Below are 12,223 nucleotides of genomic sequence, written 5' to 3' on the forward strand. Positions count from 1 at the left end.
TTATCGTACTGAAGGTGATTTTAAGCAGAGGAGAAGGTGCCAAAAGAAATAGAAAGTTGCTTTTATTTCTTACACAGAATAAATACAAAAATGCGCCTGTTGCACTTTTCTTACCCCCATGCCTAAAAGGAGAAGTGTTCTGCAAGGCTTTGGAGACACAAGTTGCAAAAGCACAGCAGTAATACAGTTACATGATGGGCAAGTTCTAGTCACATATATTTAACTGTTGTAAAACTTCTGGGTTTTTTTAGGTGGACTGTTAAAAATGTATTCTTTGCCTTTTTTTTTTTTTTTTTCTTGGTGTTTGTTTGTTTTTTGGCCTGTCCACCCATACCTTCTGTCCTGGCCAATGGGAAGAAGAAAGACAGTTCACTAGATGTTGCAGTTTCAACTACAAAAAATATTCCAACAAGATGGTCTTTCTAGGAAGTTTAGAGAAGGACACATAAACCACAGTTTGTCAGTAGAGGATTTTTCCATGGAAGTTATTTGAATGGGTAACATTTGGCTATGGCTGATACAAATATACATGTTTGGCTTGTGGTTACAATTGTTCTATTGGACTAGTACAGAATGTCCAGGAAAAATGAAAAAAAAACCCACAAAATCTGTACCCTTAATGGGCTGTGCATCTCCTTGGATATTAGAAGGCTGCAGTGAATGTCTGTGTCAGGTTAGACACCAGAGGATGTCTCTGAAAAAGACACCTGACGTATTCCTAAATTGTCTGCTTAAAATGAAATATATCACACCCTAGAAACACTCTCCTTTTGAATGGAGGAGAGGAGGGTAATTAGTTTGGATGCAAGTACCAACACATTAGTTATTAGTGTAACACTTCAGGTGTTGTACAAGGAACTTGCACTGCAGCACTTTAAAACCTCAGACTGAATTGTGTATTATGAATAATTTCTCTCAGGCATTTTGCTTTTCTTCTTGCAAATAATTAGTGAGCAATTAAGGTATTTAACTAGCTTTGGAAAAATTCCAAAGTGCATAGTAAGTATTTAGTATAAATGGGGATTTTTTTCTTTATTCTGCCTAGAATTGTTCTCAAGAAATCTTTTTCACTATTTGAGTAGTTCAAATTGTGTTCCCTGAGACTGGAATAATCACAAATTTGATTTGGACAGTCTTGGAGCTCGTGTGTTTAGAAAAGTCAAGAGGCATTATTTATGTGCTTGTTTTGCAAACATCCACCAATGTATGAGTGATGGCAATGAAAAACAGTCAGGTCCACACCCTCACTCCCCTACAGGGATAAAATCCTAAAGTAGCTCCACAGGTGCTTTGTTGTTTTGTAATTGTAATTGCAAGGCCAAAGGCTGTTGAATAATCTGCAAGATTCTTCATCCTCTTCAGGGTAAGTCACACAGACAGGAGAGTCTACAAAGACTTTTAAGCTATTAGTAGAAGGTTTGCTTCCTGCCCCAGTCTATTTATGAGTGGGACTTAAAAGCTAAATACACTTGATGCTCTTACTAATCACAGGAGTAAATCCTATCATTTGTGCCTTGGTGGGTAAGAAAAGTCTCCAGATGTCTTGTCTTTTTACAGATGCATTGATTAAAGTGCCATGAGCACTTTTGTTAAATAGAGCAAAAGTATCTGCAAAGATAATTAATCTGTCATGCTTCCCTGTACATTTATTATCTGCATTTCTGCATCTGAGCTAGTTGTCCAGAATTTCTTTAGTGGAGAAAAATAGCACCCTTGAAGTGCAGGTTCCTTCCATTGTCCTTAATTTTATTTCCTTCACACCTCTAGCTGCCTCCCATTTTATGGATTATGTCTATGCCACACAGTTATGTCCAAGCCATGTTATGAGTTTCCCAATTCATACATTCACTTTTTATCTAGATGAATAATTCTGGGTGACATCCAGCATTCTTAGAGATTATCAGTGACCACTCTGTGGCTTTCCTTCCTTTTTCCTTTTTCTCCAGCCACCCAGCCTCCACCCCCAACCTCCTCTCCTTCACCAGCCTGGCAGGGTGAGGCTGCCTCGGGATGTCACTTGTTTAAAGCCAAATTACCTGGCTGTCAGAGGTGCTCCTGTTCCTCGAATTGGACAAAAGAGAGCTAAAGAGGTATTTAATGGACAAGGCATTTCCTGCTGATGAGCTAGATGTTAACAAGAGCAGCTGTACAGCAAGCAATTTCTTTCTCTACCACACACTGCATGAACTCTATAATCCAAGAGCAGTGCTCGGCTTTGACAGGCAAGGAGAGCAGTGTCATGCTAAGGTTATATGCAGAAGTTTAAAGCTCTGTCTGAGGGTTTTTTATTTTTTTTTTTTAACCTGTCACAATTTTTTTTTCTTGTACTTGTAAATTTTTTTTTCAGTGAGGTAAAGCTTGCTTTAAAAAAATCATCAAGAAACTGGAATATAAAGAAAGAACGGAATCGATGGTACTGTTGATTCCTCTTGATACAGTGGGAAAGATGATAAGTAGAATAAAAAAAAGTGGCTGCAGAAAAAAAGTAAGTTAACCATTGGGCATTGCTCAATTCTGTCAAATTTCTGTAGTATAGAGGGTGCATGAACTTTTGACTATCTGTATGAGTTTCCCAGATTTGCTGATTACACTTGGTGTATATATATGTGACTGTATTTGGAATCAACAAAAAGAAAACAATTAGGAAAGAAAAAAAGAATTTATTTTTTCTTTGTATGAACTTTGCACTTCTTCATGTTGTTAATTCTAATGTGAAAATGGCCTTAGGTCTATTTTTCCCTCTTTTCTACACATCTCTAGTTCAATTATAGGACTGTAATTTTTTCCCCCTTGACCAGTGTTTCCTACTACAATCGATTTATTCAACCAAATTCCGTTAGTGTAAATTATAACTTATTTTTAAATATTCTCATCTATTGTTAACGCCAATTTATCTGCTAAAATCTAATGGCAAAACATTCGTTTTTAAGAAAAACATATCCAATTTCTCAGAAAGTTGCCCAATTTCACTGCAGGGGGATTAATTGTGTGAATTAGGATTACTATGTATGAAAACCTGGGGAAAGCAGCTAAAAACTGTGGAATATGTGCAGTGTAGCATCAATCAGTGATGAAAATGGGAAACCCTGTGACTGCTTTTGGCTTTCCAACTCTGTGTTCCGACCTGTTGGTGTCTTCATTTATATTATAAATAAATTATTCTGGAACACATCTGAAATTTATTAAAAGAATAACATTAATACTTTAATTTTGGATTGTATATAAAACATAAACTAGCACAAAAAATAGTAGTATGGAAACAATGGCACAGTCCCCATGTTGTATTTATTTTTCTAACACAACATTTACAATTCTTATCTCTGTGGTGGTTTTTTTTTCATCCATGAAAAGCTGAACCTGAAAAACAGCAAATGCTTTGCTCGTTCCACAATGTCTCAACACTGCATAAAAATAAAATAATTTCAATTGAAAATTGCATTGCAAGGCTGATGTAGATAAAGGACATGAGCAGTGCATTGTCTGTCATGTTTTTCTGGGTCAGGTGACCAAAATTCTTTGGGTCATCACCTGTGCATGTACTACTCCCCACTCCCTTTTCCTCTGGTGTGCTTTGTTCCATATTAAACTCACAAGACAGGAATTGCAAGAGGAACTCTCTGGATGGTCACACAGTTAATGCATTCCAGAGATGGTGGAGCTGAGATGTTTGCATTGACATCAGCCTCCAGCATTCTGCAAAGCCAAAGACTCCAAATCCATAGGTTTCCAGCTGAATCTGCTGATATTAGAACCCTCTAGATTCTATAATCCATTGTCTTAGATGGTAAAGTTGTTATTTAAAACTTCCGTGGCAGTATTTTAGATACTGGTTTAGCAATAAATCTGATCATAATCATCCTAATAATCACTGTGTCCTACTTATTGTGCCTAGCCAAGAACCTTCTCTCTATTAATCCCACACACATACATTGAATTAAACCCCCTATTTTATTGTTTCAAGGCCCAGCATTTGCACTATCATGAATCCAAGTTCATGTTACCTTGCTGTTAAAAAATTACTTATATTATGTATTTTGACAAACAATTTTCCTGGGACATTAGCCAAAAGTAATATTTTCACAGATAGCATGCATGAGAGATATATTTTTTTATTAATGCATTACTTTTACTTAAGTGGTTGTGTATTATCTGCTAAAATCTCAGAATGGAAATTGAAAGATTGTCCTTTTAACTTGTAATCAAAGTAACATTGTGCCAAAATGTAAAACCTCTTTTTATTTATTTTTATATGGTGAAGAAATTTTTTCAAAGATGCTTACAGAAAGAGTAATGGATTAACTTGTAGGTTATTGTATTTTCTTTTCTGACAATATCCAAGTTACTTATTCTCTTATTAGCATGCTTTCTGAACAGTATGTTAAATACTGTTCTGAGATGAGATATCTGGTCATCATCATTGACCTCCTGACAATAAGCCCATGGGTGAGAAGTTACATTGAGAAATGACAATTTGAGGAGCTGCTCATTTTTTTTTTAATGTTTTTCTTTTTTAAAAAAGAGAAAGTAAGCCTGATAGAAGAAATGTCTGAACAATGCTCTCAGGCACAGGCAGGATTGTTGGGATGTCCTGTGCAGGGCCAGGACCTGGACTCGATTATCCTTGTGGGTTTCTTTCAACTCAAAATGCTCTGTGATCCTATGATTCTATGAAAAGTATTTAAAAAAAAATCAAAAGAAAGTTTGTTTTTTCAGGGTGGTACATTCAGTAAACGACACCAAGGCCATCGCTCCATCAGGCTGCTGCAGGTTTGAGAATGCCCTGATTGCCATGAGCCTCTGCGCAGAGCCTGTGCCAAACCTGCAATATGGCTCTTTAAACCTTAGTCTGGAGCCCATCCCTGTCTGTGGAGTAATCTGGCAAAGACCACAGATGGGATTGTTTCCCTGCCTGGTCAGTGATTTTTGCACTTTTCAGTCAGAAGGTTTTTTGCTGCTGACTGACCCTGCTCAGATCATGAGGGTTTCAGTGGAGCTTTCACAGCAAACACATGAGTTCAGGATGCAGTTTAAGAATAAAGAAGTGGTGTTTGCTAATCTTCATGTGTAAGGCTGAGGAGTGAAATTAGTCTGCCCTGTCCATTACATGCAGTGTTTTGATGTAGTTCATTACCTGGATCCCTGGCTGGGGTTGCCATTTGAATGGAGAATACATTTTTAGTTTCTTGAATTACATCATGCTTTCTGCACTGCTGCCTTTGCTGGAGCAGTGACTTTGCCTCCCATACTAACATTTTGTCTACTTTATTAGCAGTTTATTCCTGACTCAAAGTATTTAAGAGAATCTCCAAGATAAAGTGCTCTGCTATAGCTTCAATTTTCCCTCACATTTTGGCTTTGTAATACCTAAAGCTCTTACGAGGAGCACAGAACTGATGCAGAATTCCCCCACAGGCAACTTGTACCTTAATATTTACTTCAGTTATTTAGGGTAATAGTGCCACTTTCCTTTTGTTTTGTTTCCAACAGGCTAGCTTTAATATTTCAGAACTGCTGCATGAAAAAATCAATTGACATCTCGTGGTGCTGCAAGTTACAGAAAAATAAAATGTAAGATGAAAAGAAGAAACCCAGACTGATGTTTCAAGGCTTTACCTATACCAAATCAGGAAATTCACTGTTTCTGGGTAAAAGTAAATATATTTCTACATCCTGAGCCAGCAGCAGAAATCTGAATGGTGAAACAATTGGTTTTTGATCATGCAGGTCAGACCAAGCTTCTTCTGTCAAATAAGGTATATTTATAGCCCTTAAAAATAATGTGGAACATTTATTGATGTTTTTCTGATAGCCTTATCATCAGAGACATATATTGTCATTTGGATCTCTGTTAGTGAAATAATATAAGGCTCCACAAAGTCTTTTCCATTAAGTGCATGTTTTTAATGTAAAACCTATTTATGACCTCTGTCTTTCAAATCTACATTAATGTGGTTATTGGAGTAACCAGAATAATTTTTCAATAAAAATTGGCATTTCAAAGATCAGTGATACCATTTAAAAAATCTTCAAGGAGGCAAAGCTTGCCCTGCCATTTGATGGGAACTGAACAGGGATTTAGAAGTGGCCGATGGTGGGTTATACTTGATTTTCCATTTAATCAGCTTGTACTAAAAAATAAAAAAGACAAGCACAAAGAAATCCAAGCAATTAAAGAAACAGCTTGCAGTCTTACCAAGAAATCCAGTTCTTTACTGCTTTTCTCAAAGGGTGATCTTACCCTAAATATATACATAGTTATCATCTTTCATGTACTTTATGCTGCTCCAGACTCTCAAGAAAAGTGTAATTTTTTTTGTGTATGGTGCCACTATGAATGAGCTAATCTGCTTGATGTCAGCAGCTATCAGGGCCTCATTCCACACTGAAAAGGAAACCAAGTTGTTTTCCAAGGTCCTCTTCACTACCTATTTTACCTGATCAAAGAAAAGTGCCCTTTGGGTCTTGCTTTGACAGTGTGTCCTCTCAAGTAATCTCAGACTCAGTAATCTCCAACTTCAAGGTTTCCTTGCTGCCTAAAGCACCTTCATTGGTATTTAACCTAAACAAGTTCACATAGCCTGTGTAATTCCTGTGTTACTGGTTATCTATGTCAAGTTACTGATGTAAAATCTCTGGTTTCAAGTAAAATTGCCAATTCTGAATGAAGTTGAAAGAAGTCAGCGGCACAATTGCTCAAAAATACTAGATAAATTAATTACAAATTATTAAACCTCAAACATTTAAAAATTTTACTTTAATTTCGATGAGTATTTAATTGCTTCTTGTGAATGCTTATTCAGAAATTAAAGTGATACCTGCACTGTAGACTGGGTGTCTTAAAAGTGTGAGAAGAATCCAGTCGAAGACACTTGAGATCTTGACAGAACATTAGGGAATGTTCTGGTGGAACCTGGGAGAAGTGGGGTGGCTTTAGGATGTTGGTGGTGCCATTACGGAGTGCAGAGAATCGTGGCAATTTTCATTTTTGATTCATAACTAATGTCACCAAAGAAAAGCTGAGAAAATCCCTTTAATTTCTGAAGTGCTTAGTTTATTATAAAAAGAGGTAAAATGGATTGGAGGACTTTGTTTAAGGGGATAATTTGTAATGATGCTTTACCGGCTATTATGATTACAAGTCTAATTAACATACTTAAATATGGCTTATGCAAATTATTAATGAGGCTTGAGAATGTCAGATAACAATGCAACTAAGTGAAATAAAGGGCACAGGACAACGCTGCATGCTATAAAGAGGGGAGGGGATGGAATTAATAGATACCCTTTTGATCTGTACATGTTAGATTTAGGGTAAAGGGCAACTTTTCTCAGGTAGTTTTATTTTTTGTTTTCTTCATGTCCTTAATCAGTATTTTCCTGCTGAACTTGGGAAGCACTCCCTTTATTTTAGAATGTATGAATGGAGTCACGTAGCAATGGGAAACCAGTGCTATCCCTCAAACTTTGTACTTTCAATTTATTTTTCCTCATGTTTTTTAAAATATTTGTTTAACCTGGAGTGTAGTGTTCTTGCAAAGGCTCAAAGCAGTGATATTGATTAATTACAAAGGAGGCTATTTGTGTTGTGTTCATTCTGCCTTGGAGCAGGAAGCTCTGGAAACCTCTTGAGGACGTGTTGAGCTTAAGTGGTGTGGAAAAAAGAAAAATAAAGAAAAGATTTTGTTGTTGCTTATCTCAACTGAACTGAGGTTCTGTAAAGAAAAGATTTTGTTGTTGCTTATCTCAACTGAACTGAGGTTCTGTAACTTCTGAGATTCATTTTTTTCTCCAAGTCCTCTTGGCATTTGGCTGTACCTGTGGAAAGAACAGTGCAGGCCTTTTAGAGGACTCATTAAAGCTTAATCCAAGGAATGCTCTCATTAAACAGAATTCTAAAGAAAGTTCCTGCCACTGACGTGATGATGTTTCTCCAGGACTGCTCATCATGCCCAGAAAACCTTGGCTCTGATGTAGTTCTGTCCTAAACACTTGGGTTCAGCTAACAATTTCAGCTATGGAGTTCCTCAGTTCTGTTTTTTTTTTCCCTTGCTGAGGGCCCTTGCTGCTCAATAGAAGAGAAATTGCTCTTTGCTAGGATCTGCTGCGGTAAACTCGGGCGGAGGTGTTTTCTTTGTTCTCCCTTGTGCTGCAACCGGGCTGTAATTGCCTCCACTCTGTTTTTTGTTCAGGCTTTCCATTATTCATTAATACCTTGTTTACTCTGTAATGACTCTTTTAGGGTCCTCTGTGCTTCTGGGATGCATTTGCCAACACAATGATGGTTGTTGACATTTTGTTAAGAGTGTTCCACACAGATTTTTGTCATCTTTGGTTGCCTAAGAAGGTTATCTGCTAGTTCAGTAAAGCAACAAAATAAGATGATCTTGGATCAAGCCAGGCATGGGAATGTGAGATTTCTGGGTTACTTGCATATTACCTTTACTGCAAAATTAGTAATTTTACTTTGTTTGGTAAAGAACAGGAATCTTAGAGTAGTCAGGGAGATAAAATGATGGCAAGTGTGTAACTGGAGGACAGTAATATGTCTTGTGATGAGGTGCTCAAGTCATTCTGAGATTTATAGTTTCTGCTGTCTTTTAACCACTTTTTTTTTGTGTTGTTGTTTTGTTTTGTTCAAAGAAAAGCCTTAAAAATTAATCCAAAATGGGAAAGAGAAGACTGGGATATGAATTAGTGATGGGCAATAACATATGAATTTTTCACAATATTTGTGGAACACTATTCAAGGAGTTTTTATAAATATTGCAATACTGGTAAAAACTTCAGTGGAAAGTAATCCATGGGTTTTCAGAAGGCTGTGACATGGAAATATTTCCCCTCAGCTTTCTGTTTGGTGGGTTTTACTTCAACTTTTATCAGCGTCATTCACTTTCATGTATGTATTTATGTTTTATTAAGTTTTCTGGTACCTGTGGTGATACTTGCAGTCCTGGAAGTGTATTTGTTTTTACAGTTATCTTTCTTTTTAAGTAGAAAGATTCATGTCATTTTCACACTCTTAGAATATGGTGAGAATGGCAGGGCTAGCTGGCCACATAAGGTGAATCCACCTTTCCCCTGTTCAAATGCGTGGTTAATAATCAGGCCACTGTCTTTGGAACAGACCAAATGCAACCAAAACAATAAACTCAAAATAGCAGCTCTGGCTTCTGAATGCCTATGAGTGAAGAAGAGCTTTGCATTGTTACACAGCTACAGGGACATTATTGTCTCATCTTTCATCTAATTTTCTTCCCATCTGCAGATTAAACATCTGCCAGTTGCTATTTAAATGACATGAGTAATATCCTGACTCTTGAAATCAAAATTCCCATTAACTACTATGGGACCAGAAATCTGTTGCTCTGTAAATGCATCTGCCCTCTTCCTGTGCTCTCCCCTCCCTACTTTAGCACATTTCCCATTCCACTGTCGCTTCCTTGCAGGCAGTTCATCTCCTTTCTGCCTTTGATTGATTGATTTGCCTCAATCAATGCTAATTTTACTTCCTTCACAAGCTCAGCTGTGCTCCTTATCTACGCTTTTCACTTTCTCAACCCTATCACTGCTCTGTGTCTGAGAAAGAGGAAGGAGGGATAAAAGAGAGGCTGAGAGAAGGAAGAGGAAAGGGCACAGTAAAGGCTGTTTCTCTTTCCCTGCTATTTGAACTGTCCTGTCTCATAATGCTGTGGTTGGTTTGGAAAATCAGAAGGGTTTCCTCACCTAAAAAAGAAGATTTTTTCATAAAACCAACATATGTAGCATTGCAAGCACTGCAAGCACACATGAAAAAGTAGAACCTTCAGAAGCAAATAGTTGTTTTGATAGTATCAATCAAAGCCAGCATGAGATATATTTCTATAATAAATGAATTTTATAAATAATTCTTGCCTGATGTTATGTTTGATTAGCTTGCAACAGTGGAAGGATGCATTCTCAGCCTGAGAGCTGTGATACTGCAGAATGCTTCTGCAAATGGGGAAATTCAATTTGGAACAGAATGGATATGCAAACTCTCCAATCATTTAAGTTCTGAAAACCCAACTGACATGGTGTGAGTATTTCTGAGGGGCTGCATAGATTGATCAATTAGGGACAGATGAGATCAGTCTTTCCAAATGGATGCCTCAGAAATGTGTATGATAGAATACCGCTGTGATTAAAGCATCCAGGGATATAATCACCTAGCCAACTTCCAGAAATTTATCACAGATGGTTTGAAGTCAAGAGGGATTCCTATCTTGTCTCTTTAAATTCATGTCTCATTCAGATGTGTCTCAGAAGCATTAGGATATTTTAGCAAAAACTGCTGTGTGATTAAAACCAATAAGTTTCAGTGTTTTATGCGGCTTTTTTTTCTTTAATATATGAAATTCAGTGAAGCTTTCAACAGACTTGCAGCATGCTACCACATCGTGTGGGATGCTTCACTTTTAAAACTCAAAGAGGAAGCTCACTTTAGGTTTTGAAATGGAGATTGTTTCTCTGTGTAAGACTTTCACATTTCAGGTGTGAAAACAAGGTCAGTTACATCTCATTTTCAGATTTCATGTGTGAAAACAAGGTCAGTTATATCTCATTTTCATAGGTTATTTCTGGCATTACTAACAGAATCTGGTAACTTCTCAGAGGTCTGGAAAGCAGAGAGTTTTGTGTACCTTAAGTCTTTGTATCCCTAAAATTACTTCTTCCTTACATAGGGTGCCTCACTTGTGAGATTTCTTGGGAAGGATGCAAAAGCAGGAAGAGGAGAGGAATTCCTTGCTGGTTGTGTGCCAGCAATTTCAGTTTCTTTGTGTTCCCTGATAAAAGGGATCAAGCTGAAATTCCAGCCTTAGCATGTATGAGCACTATTACTGGTCTATATGCTGCCTGTTGTACAGTCCCACATCAAAATGTCATCTGATAAAGAGAAATAACTTGTACTACAGAGGCTTTTCACCAAAATTTTTAGTGGAGAAAATTAAATATTTACATATATTAGCTAAAGGTTTTATAAATGAATGGGGCAATCTGAATTCATGCATTTAAATTGAAACAGAAAAAGTGCAAAAAGAGTTAAGTCTGGATTTGGCAAAAAAACCCAGGAGCTAAAATATAAAAATCATATTATTTTTATTCAAGAATGCGGGGAGCTTTTGGTGATAAAATTGGTCTGTTTTCTCCTCTCCATCCCCTTGCCTCTCCTTGCAACTCAGACCAAGGTGGTTCATTTTCCAGGATAGTTTGGAATGTACTGGTATCTAAAGATCACATGCATGGATTAACATTTGGCTAGAGCTTTGAAAACATAAAAAGATGTAGGTATTGTTTCCTGTACCTTCTGGTAGTAGCTGTCTAAAAAGGGAGGAAACAGCAGCTGAGTCCCTGAGCTGCTTCACAAAGGCAGGTGAGCAGAGGAGGTTGAAGACCTGGGGCAGAGCCAAGGCTCTGTGGAAGAGAGATCTGGTATTTGAAAAGGACAGGACCAGGATGATAAACTAGAGAACCCCTCCTGAACTCAGTTCTCCTGAAGAGAACTCCTCTTCCACACCCCGGGGTGTGCAAGCCACATGCCCACCTCACTGTGAGCATGGATTCCCTCCCCAGCAGCACCCTTCTCCCAACTTTCTTAGCATTACTGCCTCTTGCACTGGCAGGAATTGTCCCGTCTGAACCTCATGAAATGTTAAACTAAATGAATTCCATAAGTGGCAGGTGGAAGACTGAGCTGGGGAAGGGCAGAGCAGCACAGAGCAGAAGAGATGTTCTCAGAGCTTTCGCCTGGTTGCTAAGGAAACTGTTCCTTTCCTGTGTGTTCAAAGAGTCGTTCCTAGCTAGACTGGCAACAAGATATTTGCTGGCAGACAGGCCATCATTTTCAACTTATCTCCATCTGTGTTTGCTTTCTTCTAAGAGGAAAAGAAAAAAGAAAAGGGAAAGAAACGATACAACAAAATTTACTTGGTTTTCTTAGACGTGTGTTTTTTGATGGCATGTGATCTCGATGTAGGGTAACTTTGCTGCTGCTTCAGTGGGATCTGTCTGTAGTTGCCAGAGTCTTTATTTGACCTCTGTTTAACCCATCTTCTATGATACATTGCATCCTATCAAGAGATAAATTACCTGCAACTGTAATGCCACATAAAAGTTGAGTCTTAAGCAAGATCCCCCCTTTATGCAAGTGTGCAGTCTCTGGATATAAGGGAACTAGTTAGCAATTTGCAGTAAAACATGTGCCCAT

At 37.7% G+C, this 12,223-nt stretch overlaps 1 long non-coding RNA gene across 1 annotated transcript; it reads left to right on the forward strand.

Moving 5' to 3' along the window:
- Positions 1-1,306: 1,306 nt before the first annotated feature.
- LOC138100664 (uncharacterized) lies at positions 1,307-7,649 on the forward strand. Its single transcript, XR_011146888.1, has 3 exons — positions 1,307-1,363; positions 1,947-2,090; positions 5,488-7,649. It is a non-coding gene; the product is annotated as an uncharacterized lncRNA (long non-coding RNA).
- The last annotated feature ends 4,574 nt before the right edge of the window (positions 7,650-12,223 follow it).

This window comes from Aphelocoma coerulescens, unplaced genomic scaffold (genome assembly GCF_041296385.1).
Source record: "Aphelocoma coerulescens isolate FSJ_1873_10779 unplaced genomic scaffold, UR_Acoe_1.0 HiC_scaffold_125, whole genome shotgun sequence".
NCBI lineage: Eukaryota > Metazoa > Chordata > Aves > Passeriformes > Corvidae > Aphelocoma > Aphelocoma coerulescens.